This window comes from Bubalus bubalis, chromosome 3 (genome assembly GCF_019923935.1).
Source record: "Bubalus bubalis isolate 160015118507 breed Murrah chromosome 3, NDDB_SH_1, whole genome shotgun sequence".
NCBI lineage: Eukaryota > Metazoa > Chordata > Mammalia > Artiodactyla > Bovidae > Bubalus > Bubalus bubalis.
This window is the reverse complement of record NC_059159.1, coordinates 65,229,767-65,243,760: the sequence shown is the minus strand read 5'-3', so window position 1 is coordinate 65,243,760 and position 13,994 is coordinate 65,229,767.

Genomic DNA, 13,994 nt, shown 5'->3' with positions numbered 1-13,994 from the left:
GCAACATAGATGGACCTAGAGATTATTATACTAAGTGAAATAAGTCAAAGAAAAATATCAGATGATATCACTTATATGTGGAGTTTAAAAAAGTGATAAAATTAACTTATTTTAAAAATAGAAATCAAGTCATAGGCATAGAAAACAAACTTATGGTTACCAAAGGGGATAAGGAGGGAAGGATAAATTAGGGTCTTGGGAGGAACAAATACACACTATGACATATAAATAGATAATCATCAAGGACTTACACAGGGAACTCTATTCAATATCTTGTAATAACCTATAATGGATAAAAGAATCTGAAAAGGCATATTATATACATATATTGTGTTTGCCAAGTAGTTTGTTTACTTTTTCCATAAGCTGTTAAATATACACATAACTGAATCTGTTTGCTATACACCAAAAACTAACATTGTAAATCAACTATACTTCGATAAAAGGTACTTGAAAATACAGGGGAGGAAACCTAACCATACCCATTACTCAAAAAGGACACAGAGAGTTTTCCTTGAGGGTCTAGTCGTATTTGAGCCAAGGAGGAAGTAAACCGTGCTTTAAGACAGTATAATTATTTACTATAATGATCTGAAATGGTAAGTTAAAGACTGTTTTACATGTAACCAATCCATAAGTAAAGACCATTGCCACCCAGAACTATGATGATTCTGCCTATGTGCATAAAGAGTGTTAACTGAGAAAGTTAACAGAAAGTATTTCTTAAGAGAATAATTTTAACTGAAATGTTTTTCTGAGCCTATTTCTGCACAGAGAAGAATGTACAAAATAATACAAAGCTAGGTGCTTGTGTGTGCATGGGATGTGTGAGGAGCATAGGTGAAAGGGATCCATAACAGAATAGATGAAAAGGTCAAATAAAAACTAGAATCCACGCCTTCTGAGTAACTGTCCTCCAACCTTACTTCCTAGATTCTCACACTACAAAAGACAGCAACCATATTGTTTGATTCTAGGTCTAAATGCTATTATTTCAGACAGGAACCCTTTTCTGACATTCAACTCTGAGTTTAGGTTACTTAAAGAGAAATTCTTGAATCTCAGAAAATAATGCTTTCCTTTTTGTTGTCCTTTCTCTCTTTCTAGCCCCTTCGCCAGCTTAGTCACTTCTGGATTCCACACAGAAGCTCACAGAAGAAGAAATACATTCTGAAGGTACCTCTTAATCTTCCTGTTTCCCAACAGCTCTGCCTCTAAGTTCTGTTCATGTGAGACTCTATAGCTGATTTCTTCCATGACATTTCATGTTGATCTCAACCATACAATTTCCCTCATGTTTTACCACTTTTATCTTCTTGAAGGAAGAATATACTGCTCCCAAATTAACTTGTTAATGAAGTGTGTTAATTTATCACCTGAATAGTACCTATGGGTTATATTTTTTCATATTATCCAGTGGCATGAAAATTTATTCTATATTTTCTAAGTTAATGAAGAGTGAGGAAAAAGTGGAATTCTAAAATAACATCTAATAAGTCTTAAAGATGATAACTCTATGGTATTTATATTAATTGTTATGTATTATTATAAGCTACATAGACCATAATAATAATATCCAAAATTTTATCTATATTCTGATTCACTTCCTCCCAAAATAGGAAGACTACTCTAGTATTCTTGCCTGGAGAATTCCATGGACAGAGGAGCCTGGCAGGCTACCATCCTTGGGGTTACAAAGAGTCAGACACAACTGAAGTGACTTAGCACAACAGAGCATGACCTGAAGATTATAAATATCGCTTGGGTAAAAAACAAATGCTTGAATTTTGAAGTATATTTTCACATTGCTAGTTTTGATCATAAAAATGATAAAAGAGTATTATATCACTCAAGATAAACTTAGTCATGCTTCTGTAATAAAAAACCCAAGCCAGGGGCGGTTCTAAGATGTGGAGGAATAGGATGGGGAGACCACTTTCTCCCCCACAAATTCATCAAAAGATAATTTGAACACTGAGCAAATTCCACAAAACAACTTCTGAATGCTGGCAGAGGACACCAGGCACCCAAAAAGGCAGCCCATTCTCTTCAAAAGGAGGTATGACAAGATATAAAAGATAAAAAGAGAGACAAAAGAGTTAGAGACATAGAACAATTCCTGGGAGGGAGTCGTGAAGGAGGAGAAGTTTCCAAACAGGAGGAAAACCTCTCACTGGCGGGTCTGTGGGGAGTTTTGGAATCTCAAATGGCAACACAACCGGGAGAAAAAAAAAAAAAAGAAAGAAAACCACAAATTACACACCTAACCACAACTCCCAGCAGAGAAATAGCCCAGACGCTTGGGTCCACCAGCAGCGAGCTGGGGCTGAACAGGAAGGCGCGGGCTGATTGCTTAGGGTAAGGACTGAGCCTGAATGCCATGAGGACAATCTGAGGGAGCTAATGTGACATAGCAACCCAAACTGTGTGATAGCCAGAGAGAAAAAGAAAAAAGAGAGAGAGAGAGAACTTTCCCGTGAAAGGTGCTAAGGCAGAGCCTGCTCCGTTCACAGAACAAAGGATTGAGTGAATACTAGAGGAGAGATAGCCAGCTGCAGACCGGCCCCTTCCCCTGCTAAAGGCAGAGAGGCAGGTGGGCAACAGCCAGAGCTGGAAGGCAAGAGGCAATCTGGGCCCCAGAGAGGGCATCCTCCACCAAACTGTGAGCAAACTCCCAGTTGCTAACCAAGTCTTCCTGGGATCCTGGAAGGTTGACATCCACCAGGAGGATCGCTGTCAGAGATCAGCTCCCAAGAGGAGACACATGGCACACCTCAGATGGCGGTCTTGCTGTACACCCAGGAAACTGAGCAGCTGGGACAGGGGAGGTGATAAGACATACCACCCATCTGGGAGACTCCGCTCACCAAGCATCTGTTTGCCTGAGCTGCTCAGACCTGGGAAGGGCACAAAATGCAGGCCCAACTGAGTCTGTGCCTTTGTGGAGTACCTGAGAACCTGAACCTGAGGGGCTTAGACGTGGGAAGTGCACGCAACCAAGGGCCCGCTTTAGACAGTTCCCTTGCCAAGCAACCTGGAGCCTGCGTAATGTAGACCGGGAAAGCACACATGCTGTGAGTGGGGGCAAACCCAGTGTGGCTCAGACACTGCAAGCACACCCCACAAATGCCGGTGATATTTGTTTTCAGTGTTCCTCTGCCGGGAGCCGGCATATTGCATATTGAGTGCATATTGCATATTGAGTGCAGCACTTTCCACAGCATCATCTTTCAGGATCTGGAATAGCTCAACTGGAATTCTATCACTGCCGGGAGCAGGAGCTCCGCCCATGGCAAAGGTCATGAGGAAGGAGGATCGGCACACGCAAAGGCGGGATCGAGCCTCAGGAGTCCCCCTGGAAAGTCTCGAGCATCTACCCCCAAACCAGAGTCTGCCTACTTTCAGCTTTGTGCTTTCACCTACACCTCTGACTTTACGGGGGCTGTCCCCCACTACCTCTCTCTGAAAAAAGAGTTAGCTTACAGCTCCAGTTAATAGTTCCTGGGTGCGACAGTGTTTCAACCTACAAACTCCTTTGGAAATCCTCTAGCCTGCCTGAATAGGTTTTTCCGGCCACATGTGATTGTTCAGAGCCTCCCACCTGTGAGAGGCAGGAGATGTTCTAAACTGTCTAAACACAGATTCTTTTGAGTAGTTAAAAGATTGATTAGAAATTGTATTGGTGAAGGGTTTTTCACTTATTGAGCCAATGTTTGCTGCTAAGTCTCCATACTTCTTACCTACTGTGTCCTTGGCAGTGTATTGATTGATATAATGGGTGTATAGAAATGTAAGTAGTAGCCTCAATGTTTGTAAGCTTGGACCCTTGAGTTAATTCTTTTCTTGATTGAGCCCACCTCACCTTTGCCCTATAGGAATGCAGCTTTGCCCAATGCTTTTTTGGAGGCTGGTGCCTGACTTTGGAATAATCACCTTTAGAGAAAGATAAGTTTCTTAAAATGTTAACAGGCCTCCTGGCCAGAAGATGATGTAATTCACCTGAACTTTTGCATATGATAAGTTTGAAAGCCTGGCTTCGATTAGGACCTGGAACTGCTGTCCTTGCATGACTCCACCCCTTCCCCCATTATCCTCTATGCACAACTTTAGGTATAAAAACTACTTTGGAAAATAAAGTGTGGGCCTTGTTCACTGAAACTTGGTCTCCCCATGTCGCTCTCTCTCTCAAATTCTGGCTGAGTCTCCATCTGGAGCGCGGAACCCGCCATGCTTGCTAATTATGCCTGGGCTTCTAAGATCCGACTGGGGAGGCCTCAGTGTCTCCTCTCCTTCAGGAGAACAGAAGGACACCTGCGGCCTACATAAGTGGTGCAAACTTCTTGTCTTGAAGTTTTATTGGTCTCCCGCGTAAACCAAGCTACTCAGGCTCTTTTCTCCACTGAATTTTCCTACTGAGCTATCCTCATTCTATTATTCTTTATATCCTTAATTAACGTTTAATTAAGCAGTTGTTTCCTGACCCTCGCCTACGCCGTCTCTCCTTCAAATACCCTGGATCAGCTGGGGCTGGACCCTGGCATTCCTCCCTCCCAACAGCACAACTGAACAATTTAGCCTAAATAAGTGACCGATTTTGCCCCTTTGTGTCAAGGCAGAAATTAGACATTGAAGAGACTTGCAAACAGAGGAAGCCAAAATAAATAAAGAAGAGGGAACAGCTTTGGAAGTGACAAATGGAACAGATTAAAACCTTGTAGTTAGCACTGACTACATTGGAAGGGAACTATAGACCTTGAGAAGAAGTATAAGCTGGAACAAGGAACTATCTGAAACTGAACTGATCACACACTGCCCTCAACAGCTCCAGAGAAATTCCTAGATATATTTTATTATTATCATTTTTATTTTTTTATTTTCAAGTTCTTTATTACTCTTTAATTTTCAATTTTATAACCTATTACCTTGCCAAAAAAGATCCTATGTTTAAAGCAAATTTCATATATATATATTTTATAATTTTTGTGATTTTTTTTTTAATATTGTATTTTTGAGAGTCTAACCTGTACTGTAGATTTTAACCTTTGCTTTTTGGTACTTGTTATCAATTTTGTACCTTTAAGAGTCCAATTTTCAGTACCCATTTTTACTTAGGAGTGTGATTACCAGCTTGATTGCTCTCTCCCTCTTTTGACTCTCCTTTTTCTCCCCCAGTCACCTCTATCTCCTCCCTCCCCATTCTCTTCTCTTCCCAACTCTGTGAATCTTTTTGGGTGTTCCAGGCTGTGGAGAACACTTAGGGAACTGATTACTGATGGATCTCTCTCTCTGCTTTTGACTCCCCCTCTTCTCCTCCTGGTAACCTCTATCTCCTTCCTCCATCTTCTCTTCTCTATGTAAATCTGTGAACCTCTCTGAGTGTTCCAGACTATGGAGAGCACATAGGGAATTGATCACTGACTAGATTGCTCTCTCCCCTTTTGATTCCCCCTCTTCTCCTCCTGGTCACCTCTATATCCCTCCTCCCTCTTCTCTTCATGTAACTCTGTGAACCTCTCTGGGTGTCCCTCACTGTGGAGAATCTTTTCACCATTAACCTAGATGTTTTATCATCAGTATTGTATAGATGGAGAAGTCTTGAGGCTACTGTAAGAATAAAACAGAAAGCCAGAGGCAGGAGGCTTAAATCCAAAACTTGAGAATACAAGAAAACTCCTGACTCCAGGGAACATTAATCGACAAGAGCTCATCCAAAAGCCTCCATAACTATACTAAAACCAAGCTCCACCCAAGAGCCAACAAGTTTCAGAGCAAGACATACCAAGCTAATTCTCTAACAACACAGGAACCCCTGAGCATTAAAATACAGGCAGTCAAAAGTGACACCAAACCCACAGACAACTCAAAACTAACTATGGAACACCTCATTGCACTCCAGAGAGAGGAGACCCAGCTTCACCCACCAGAACACCGACTCAAACTTCCCTAACCAGGAAACCTTGACAAGCCACTCGTTCAACCCCACCCACAGGGAGGAACCTCCACAATAAAGAGGAACCACAAACTTCTAGCATACAGAAAGGCCACTCCAAACATAGCAATATAAACAAGATGAAAAGGCAGAGAAATATTCAGCAGGTAAAGGAACATGATAAATGACCACCAAGCAAAAAAAAAAGAGGCAGAGATAGGGAGTCTACCTGAAAAAGAATTCAGAATAATGATAGTAAACATGATCCAAAATCTTGAAAACAAAATGGAGTCACAGATAAATGATCTGGAGACAAGCATTGAGAAGATGCAAGAAATGTTTAACAAGGACCGAAAATAAATAAAGAAGAGTCAATCAATAATAAATAATGTAATAACTTAGATCAAAAGTACTCTGGAGGGAGCCAACAGTAGAATAACTGAGGCAGAAGATAGGATAAGTGAGGTGGAAGATAGAATGATGGAAATAAATGAAGCAGAGAGGAAAAAAGAATTAAAAGAAATGAGGACAAACTTAGAGACCTCTGGGACAATGTCAAACACCCCAACATTTGAATCATAGGGGTCCCAGAAGAAGAAGACAAAAAGGAAGGCCATGAGAAAATTCTTGAGGAGATAATAGTTGAAAACTTCCCTAAAATGGGGAAGGAAACAGCCACTCAAGTCCAAGAAACCCAGAGAGTCCCAAACAGGATAAACCCAAGGTGAAGCACCCCAAGACACATATTAATCAAATTAATGAAGATCAAACACAAAGAACAAATGTTAAAAGCAGCAAGCGAAAAACAACAAATAACACACAAGGGGATTCCCATAAGGCTAACAGCTTATCCTTCAACAGAAATTCTTCAGGCCAGAAGGGAATGGCAGGACATACTTAAAGTGATGAAAGAGAAAAACCTACAACCCAGATTACTGTACCCAGCAAGGATCTCATTCAAATATGAAGGAGAAATCAAAAGCTTTACAGACAAGCAAAAGCTGAAACAATTCAGCACCACCAAACCAGATCTTCAACACATGCTAAAGTATCTTCTCTAGACAGGAAATACAGAAAAGATTTATAAACCTGAATCCAAAACAACAAGGTAAATGGCAATGGGATCATACTTATCAATAATTACCTTAAATGTAAATGGCTTGAATACCCTAAACAAAAGACAAAGACTGGTTGAATGGATACAAAAATAAGACCCCTATATGTGCTGTCTACAAGAGACCCACCTCAAAACAAGGGGCACATATGGACTGAAAGTGAAGAGCTGGAAAAAGATATTCATGCAAATGGAGACCAAAAGAATTCAGGAGTAGCAATACTCATATCAGATAAAATAGACTTTGAAATAAAGGCCATGAAAAGAGACAAAGAAGGACACTACACAATGATCAAAGGATCAATCCAAGAAGATATAACAATTATAAATATATATGCACCCAACATAGAAGCACCACAATATGTAAGGCAAATGCTAACAAGTATGAAAGGGGAAATTAACAGTAACACAATAATAGTGGGAGGCTTTAATACCCCACTCACACCTATGGACAGATCTACTAAACAGAAAGTTAAGAAGGAAACACAAACACAAAACTAGCAAGGTCCATTAAATGATCCAATGGACCACTTAAACCTGATTGATATCTATAGGACACTTCACCCCAAAACAATGAATTTCACCTCTTTCTCAAGTGCACACGGAACCTCCTCCAGGATAGATCATATCCTGGGCCATAAATCTAGCCTTGGTAAATTCAAAAAAATTGAAATCATCTCAAGCATCTTTTCTGATCACAATGAGGTAAGATTAGATGTCAACTACAGGAAAAAAAAAAAAAACTATTAAAAATACACACATATGGAGGCTAAACAACATGCTTCTGAATAACCAATAAACCACAGAAGAAATAAAAAATATGCATAGAAATGAATGAAAATGAAAATACAACAACCCAAAACCTATGGGATTCAGTAAAAGCAGTGCTAAGGGGAAAGTTCATAGCAATACGAGCTTACCTCAAGAAACAAGAGAAAAATCAAGTAAATAACCTAACTCAACACCTAAAGTAACTAGAAAAATAAGAAATGAATAACCCCATAGTTAGTAGAAGGAAAGAAATCATAAAAATTAGGGCAGAAATAAATGAAAAAGAAACAAAGGAAACCATAGCAAAATTCAACAAAGCTAAAAGCTGGTTCTTTGAGAAGATAAATAAAATAGACAAACTGTTAGCCAGATTCAGCAAGAAAAAAGGGAGAAGACTCAAATCAACAAAATTAGAAATGAGAATGGAGAAATCGCAACAGACAACACAGATATACAAAGGATCATAAGAGACTACTATAGAAACTATATGCCAATAAAATGGACAATTTGGAAGAAATGGACAGATTCTTAGAAAAGTATAACTTTCCAAAACTGAACCAGGAAGAAACAGAAAATCTTAACAGATCCATCACAAGCATGGAAATTGAAACCGTAATCAGAAACCTTCCAACAAAGCAAAAGCCCAGGACCAGACAGCTTCACAGCTGAACTCTACCAAAAATTTAGAGAAGAGCTAACACCTATCCTACTCAAACTTCCAGAAAATTGCAGAGGAAGGTAAACTTTCAAACTCATTCTATGAAGCCAGCATCACTCTAATACCAAAACCAGACAAAGTTGCCACAGAAAATAAAACTGCAGGCCAACATCATTGATGAACATAGATGCAAAAATCCTTAACAAAATTCTAGCAAACAGAATCCAACAACATATTAAAAAGATCATATAGCACGACCAAGTGGGCTTTATCCTAGGGATGCAAGGATTCTTCAATATTCACAAATCAATCAATGTGATATACCACATTAACAAATTAAAAGATAAAACCATATGATTATCTCAATAGATGCAGAGAAAGCCTTGACAAAATTCAACATCCATTTGTGAGGAAAACCCTCCAGAAAACAGGCACAACATAATAAAAACCATATATGATAAACCCACAGCAAACAGTATCCTCAATGGTGAAAACTAGAAAGCATTTCCCCTAAAGTCAGGAACAAGACAAGGGTGCCCACACCACTACTATTCAACATAGTTTTGGAAGTTTCAGCCACATCAATAAGAGAAGAAAAATAAATAAATGGAATCCAGATTGGAAAAGAAAAAATAAAACTCTCATTGTTTGCAGATGACATGATCCTCTACATAGAAAACCCTAAAGACTCCACCAGAAAATTACTGCCGCTACTGCTGCTGCTACTAAGTCACTTCAGTCATGTCTGACTCTGTGCGACCCCAAAGACAGCAGCCCACCAGGCTCCCCCATCCCTGGGATTCTCCAAGCAAGAACACTGGAGAGGGTTGCCATTTCCTTCTCCAATGCATGAAAGTGAAAAATGAAAGTGAAGTCGCTTAGTCCTGTCTGACTCTTAGCGACCCCATGGACTGCAGCCTACCAGGCTCGTCTGTCCATGGGATTTTCGAGGCAAGAGTACTGGAGTGGGGTGCCATTGCCTTCTCTTAGAAAATTACTAGAGCTAATTAATGAAAATAGTAAAGTTGCAGGATATAAAATTAACACAGAAATCCCTCACATTCCTATACACTAACAATGAGAAAACAGAAAGAGAAATTAAGAAAAAAAATTTCATTCACCATTGCAACAAAAAGAATAAAATACTTATAAATAAATCTACCTAAAGAAACAAAGGACCTATATATATATATATATATATATATATATATATATATAACTATAAAACACTGATGAAAGAAATCAAAGTTGGTACAAATAGATGGGGAAATATACCATGTTCATGGATTGGAAGAATCAATATAGTGAAAATGAGTGTACTACCCAAAGCAATCTATAGATTCAATGCAATCCCTATCAAGCTACCAATGGCATTTTTCAGAGAACTAGAACAAATAATTTCACAATTTGTATGGAAATACAAAAAAACTCGAGTAGCCAAAGCAATCTTGATAAAGAAGAATGAAACTGGAGGAATCAACCTGCCTGACTTCAGGCTATACTACAAAGCCACAATCATCAAGACAGTATGGTACTGGCAGAAAGACAGAAATATAGATCAGTGGAACAAAATAGAAAGCTCAGAGATAAATCCTTGCACCTATGGACACCTTATTTATCTTCGACAAAGGAGGCACAAATATACAATGGAGAGAAGACAATCTCTTTATCAAGTGGTGCTGGGAAAACTGGTCAACTACTTGTAACAGAATGAAACCAGAACACTTTCTAACACCATACACAAAAATAAACTAAAAATGGAGTAAAGATCTAAAGGGAAGACCAGAAACTATAAAACTCTTAGAGGAAAACAGGCAAAACTCTCTCTGACATAAATCACAGCAGAATTCTCTATGGCCCACCTCCCAGAGTAATGGAAATAAAAGCAAAAATAAACAAATTGGATCTAATTAAACTTAAAAGCTTTATCATGATGAAGGAAACTATAAGCAAAGTGAAAAGACAGCCTTCAGAATGGGAGAAAATAATAGCAAATGAAGCAACTGACAAACAACTAATCTCAGAAATATACAAGCAACTCCTGCAGCTCAATTCCAGAAAAATAAACGACCCAATCAAAAAATGGGCCAAAGAACTAAATAGACATTTCTCCAAAGACATACAGATGGCTAACAAACGCATGAAAAGATGCACAACATCACTCATTATCAGAGAAATGCAAATCAAAACCACAATGAGGTACCATCTTACGCCAGTCAGAATGGCTGCTATCAAAAAGTCTATGAGCAATAAGTGCTGGAGAGGGTGTGGAGAAAAGGGAACCTTCTTACACTGTTGGTGGGAATACAAACTAGTACAGCCACTATGGAGAACAGTGTGGATATTCCTTAAAAATCTGGAAATAGAACTGCCATACGACCCAGCAATCCCACTGCTGGGCATACACACCAAGGAAACCAGAATTGAAAGAAACACGTGTACCCCAATATTCATCACAGCACTGTTTGTAATAGCCAGGACATGAAAGAAACCTAGATGTCCATCAGCAGATGAATGGATAAGAAAGCTGTGGTACATATACACAATGGAATATTACTCAGCTATTAAAAAGAATGCATTTGAATCAGTTCTAATGAGGTGGATGAAACTGGAGCCTATTATACAGAGTGAAGTAAGTCAGAAAGAAAAACACCAATACAGTATAATAACACATATATATGGAATCTAGAAAGATTATAACAACCCTATATGTGAGACAGCAAGAGAAACATAGATGTAAAGAACAGACTTTTGGACTCTGTGGGAGAAGGCGAGGGTGGGATGATTTGAGAGAATAGCATTGAAACATGTATATTATCATATGTGAAATAGATCACCAGTCCAAGTTCAATGCATGAGACAGGGTGCTCAGGACTGGTGCACTGAGATAACCCTGAGGGATGGGAATGGAGAGGGAAGTGGGAGCGGGGGTTCAGGATGGGGAACACATGTATACCCATGGCTGATTCATGTCAATGTATGGCAAAAACCACTACAATATTGTAAAGCAATTAGCCTCCAATTAAAATAAATAAATTAATTTTAAAGAAAACACACACGCACATACACACTCAAAAAGAAAAAAAAAAACCCAAGCCACAGATGGCTTAAAAGAGTGTAGTCATTTTCTGTTGTTGCCGCAACAAATTATTCAAACTTAGTGGCTTGAAAACCAACACAAATTCATTCTCTTAGAGTGTAGAAGGTCAGAAGTCCATAATGGGTTTCAAAGGGCTAAATGCTTCCGGAGCCTCTGAGGAAAAATCCATTTCCTCCCGTTTCCGGTTTCTAGTTCAGTTCAGTTCAGTTCAGTAGCTCAGTCGTGTCTGACTCTTTGCGACCCCATGAATCGCAGCACGCCAGGCCGCCTTGTCCATCACCAATTCCCGGAGTTCACCCAAATCCACATCCATCAAGTCGGTGATGCCATCCAGCCATCTCATCTTCTGCCATCCCCTTCTCGTCCTGCCCCCAATCCCTACCAGCATCAGAGTCTTTTCCAATGAGTCAACTCTTCACATGAGGTGGCCAAAGTATTGGAGTTTCAATTTTAGCATCAGTCCTCCCAATGAACACCCAGGACTGATCTCCTTTAGAGTGGACTGGTTGGATCTCCTTGCAGTCCAAGGGATTCTTAAGAGTCTCCACCAACACCACAATTCAAAAGCATCAATTCTTCGGTGCTCAGCTTTCTTCACAGTCCAACACTCACATCCATACATGACCACTAGAAAAACCATAGCCTTGACTAGATGGACCTTTGTTGGCAAAGTAATGTCTCTGCTTTTGAATATGCTATCTAGGTTGGTCATAACTTTCCTACCAAAGAGTAAGAGCCTTTTAATTTTATGGCTGCAATCACCATCAGCAGTGATTGTGGAGCCTCAACAAATAAAGTCTGACACTGTTTCCACCATTTCCCATGTATTTCCCATGAAGTGATGGGACCTGATCCCATGATCTTAGTTTTCTGAATGTTGAGCTTTAAGGCAACTTTTTCACTCTCCTCCTTCACTTTCATCAAGAGGCTTTTTAGTTCCTCTTCACTTTTTGCCATAAGGATGGTGTCATCTGCATGTCTGAGGTTATTGATATTTCTCTCGGCAATTTTGATTCCAGCTTGTGCTTCCTCCAGCCCAGCGTTTCTCATGATGTACTCTGCACAGAAGTTAAATATGCAGGTGACAATATACAGCCTTGACATACTCTTTTCTCTATTTGGCATCAGTCTGTTGTTCCATGTCCAGTTCTAGCTGATGCTTCCTGACCTGCATACAAATTTCTCAAGAGGCAGGTCAGGTGATCTGGTATTCCCATCTCTTTCAGAATTTTCCACAGTTTATTGTGAACCACACAGTCAAAGGCTTTGGCATAGTCAATAAAGCAGAAATAGATGTTTTTCCGGAACTCTCTTGCCTTTTCAATGATCCAGAGGATATTGGCAATTTGATCTCTGGTTCCTCTGTCTTTTCTAAAACCAGCTTGAACATCTGGAAGTTCACAGTTCATGTATTGCTGAAGCCTGGCTTGGAGAATTTTGTGCATTACTTTACTTCTGGTTTCTAGAGGGCATTTAAATTCCTTGGCCCCTCCCTTCATCTTCAAAATCAACAATCACATCAGCCCAGCCTCTGCTTCCACTGGCATCTTGAAGGACCCTTATGATTACACTGGGCCCATCCAGATAATCCTAGGTAAGAACCCCTTCTCAAGGTCCTTAACTTGATCGTGCCTGCCAATTTTCTTTGGCCACGTCAGGCTACATATTCATAGAGTCTAGGAATTAGGACCTGGGCATCTTCGAGAAGACATTTCTCTGTCCACCACACACAGCTAAGATTTGATTCCTGATGCTGGCAAGGCCCACTGAAGATGGAGAGCCTGCTGTGGTCTGTCAGCTAACCATGCCTCCAAGCTGCCTTGCACAGTGCCAGCTGTAGCTCAGGGAAAGGGAACTCTTGGCAGTAACTAGATGCTGTGTCTGGAAGGGATACAAGTCACTCCTGCCTCCAGTTCACTGGTCAAAACCACTCACATGGTCTTGCTCGATTTCAAATTGTTCTCTATCCTGCTACTTGAAGGATAGCAGAACCTGAGTAGTACTGGGTGAAAGGTGTTCCTATCACAGCCCAAACACTCAGATCACCCCCATTTCCCGACCAAGAGAATCTGTACTTGTTGCTAATGCTCTTCACCAGATACTGTCACTTTTTTTTTCTTTTTTTTTTTTTTAACCATTCAAGTATCATTTGGGTGTCTCTCATGATCAGTCAAATTCAGAACCAAATAGAGAAGGGAATTTTGGAAAATGTACTTCCAAGACTCTCTTATGTGATAACGAAAAAACTCCAAGATGGGTGGGCAGGTTAAAGGGTATAATTAACAAAATTAACTTTTTTTGTTAATTTGTGAATTAGCAAAATAAGGCTAAGGTGTTCCAATAAAATGGCCCTTACTATGTGTTTACTATCAATGGTCTTCTCTTGCAATGGGAACATTTAATCTCAAAACAGTCTTAACAA